Genomic DNA, 2,965 nt, shown 5'->3' on the forward strand with positions numbered 1-2,965 from the left:
ACATCTTATTTTTAAAGTTTATCTGAATTTAAATCACACAACTTAATTCAAATATTGGCATAATGCTCATATTTTGTATCATGTAAGTATTATATGCCTAAGTTATTTTAGTTTACAAATCTTAATAGGTTAAAATTTGTTCTTGTAAGGAGCAAATGTAAATCAGGGACTAACCGAGTAATTTGACTCGTCAAGAAATTAACGTTTTTTTTTTAATGTAAGCGTGATTACGGACTATCATGATTCTTATTTTAATGAAATATCCAAGAAATCCAGATAATGAAGGTCAGGTGGGTTGAACTTTGTAAAGAAAAAAAAATTATATTAACTCATGTTTATTACTTGTTAAAACTTTTTTTATTGTTAGATTACACGGTCTTCAATTTTAGACAATACAAATTCATCCTATTTGGTACCAGTCAAATTTTAAATTCAGGTACACTTGTTATAAAATATAGAGAATGACTACTATACTAGAAACTTACCTGCAAACTATTTTAATTTAAATATATAACCTAAGAATAAAAACGTATACTTAAGTTAAAAGTTCACTCATACAAATTGTTCCTACATGAGTCTAAAGTCTAAATATTAGAGGCCCAAAATCATACTGTCAAAAGAAATAAGGCAACTTGGGTCATTGGCTAAACAAATTCTACTACCTAGATGGGCCTACTGGACCATAATACTTTGATGGACCCCAATTCGGACGTCACAATCGATATCAGACCTAACTTGGAAAGCAAGCAAAGAGTTCTCTCTGGTCTCTATTATTCTTAGAGGTGATAATAGGTACGATAGGATAGAGTTTGAAGTAAACTCTAACTTTATCCGTAAATTGAGAATATCCTAACTTTAATCCTACCTATTTTTAATTCGCAGATATTCAACTCTACCCGTAAGTTATAAAAAAGATGCAATATTATTGTATAATTTGATGATAATTTAAAATAGAACTGAGTTTTATGTTAAAAAAATATTAAATTCTAAATTAATAATTTTTTTAGTGGCTAAAAATCTTTTACATTTAATGAGAAATTTTTAGTTCAACATCCACTTAAAATATATTTTTATATAAGTATATAACATATACATATATAGGATGCGGATAGATAGGGTTGAGACTCAATCTGCACCTTACCCTATCTACTGCGGATCAAATTGACAACCCTACCCAATCGAGTGGAGTCGGTTAGATATCTATGGATAAAATGCATGTTGTCATCCCTAGTTATTTTAGCTATTTAGTATGCAGTGAATAATCAACTTATTTTAATAATTTTTTATACAATAATGAAATAACACCTATTATCAACCAAAAAATTTCTCTCAATTATGATGGCATCTTTATGTTACAAATATCATCACATTTTAAGTAACTGATCATCTAATTTAACTACATCCTATTAAAACTTTTTACTAACTTAAGTATTGAAAAGTAGGAATTAAAAGACAACGTGAATGATGGAAAGTTATATTAAAATTTGTCCGTGATTACTTTAATTTTTCGCCAAAAACTACCTCAGAAATTAAACGCACATTAAAATTTTAAATCTTAAAAATTCAGTTTGGTCATTATTGTTTAGATCATCTTTTAATTTTCTTTAATTTTAAGAATATTTTTTCTATTATACTATTTATTATCTACTAAATATACTTTAAATTATTTTATTTTTAATACAATAATTATTTTTTTTAATGGTCAAATATGATTAAAAAATTAAATTTAAATTTAAATTTTGAGACTGTAATAATTTTATTTTTAATTTGTATTATAAAAACAATAAATAACTAAAAAACTACTTTAATAAATATATGACTCTCACAATCTCTCTAAAGTGTTCGGCAACATTTTCGTTAGGAAATGCAAATTGGAGAGACAAATTAATTTCCTTCAGAAGCGACTTGAAGTAATGGAAGATTTGTCTATGCGGCAAAAAGAAAAACAGCTGATTGAGGAATTTAATAACACGCTTGTGCAGGAGGAACTTCTATGATTTCAAAAATCCAGAGAGCAGTGGGTAAAATTTGGGGATAAAAATACCAAGTTCTTTCATGTCCAGACTCTTGTGCGGAGAAAGCATAATAAGATTCATGGTCTCTTTCTTCAAGATGGGGTGTGGGAAACGGACCCGGATGTCCTTAGAAAGGAAGCTGAATCCTTCTATAAATGCCTATTCTGCCAGTCGGAGGATGTAGACTTAGGTTGTCTTGGTGATGTGCCGCTGCCTTCCCTGAATGATGAAGCCTGTTGTAGCCTCACAGCGCCAGTTACTCTGGAAGAAGTTAAGTCGGCTGTTTTCAGTATGCATTCTTTTAAGGCGCCGGGCCCTGATGGGTTTCAGGCTTTCTTCTTTAAAGAATACTGGAAGATTGTTGGTTTTGATGTTTGGACTATGGTTCGTCATGCGTTCTCTGGTTTGGATATGGATCCAAGGATGATGGAAACTCTTGTGGTTCTTATTCCGAAGGTAGAAAACCCGGTTTTCATGAAGGATTTCCGACCAATTAGTCTCTGTAATGTGGTTTACAAAGTTATAACGAAGGTCCTGGTCAATAGACTTCGTCCCCATCTCAAAGAGATTATTGGGCCCCTTCAAGGAGGGTTTATCCCGGGGAGAGAAACTCCTGACAACATCATTGTAGCACAAGAGGTTCTCCATTTTATGAAGAAGACAAAGTCAAAGAAAGGCACCCTGGCCTTTAAGATTGATTTGGAGAAAGCGTACGATAGAGTGGATTGGGGATTTCTGAAACAAACCCTAGTGAGTTTTGGCTTTCCTCCTCCGACAGTCAATCTGATTATGCGTTGTGTCACTGCTTCCTCACTGTCTATCCTCTGGAATGGGGATAGATTAAATAGCTTTACTCCGAGCAGGGGTCTTAGGCAAGGAGATCCTATATCACCGTATCTGTTTGTGTTGTGTATGGAGAGATTGTCCTGTTCTATTAATCAGCAAGTTGA

Source organism: Arachis ipaensis, chromosome B6 (assembly GCF_059453495.1).
Source record: "Arachis ipaensis isolate K30076 ecotype BB chromosome B6, ASM5945349v1, whole genome shotgun sequence".
Classification (NCBI taxonomy): domain Eukaryota; kingdom Viridiplantae; phylum Streptophyta; class Magnoliopsida; order Fabales; family Fabaceae; genus Arachis; species Arachis ipaensis.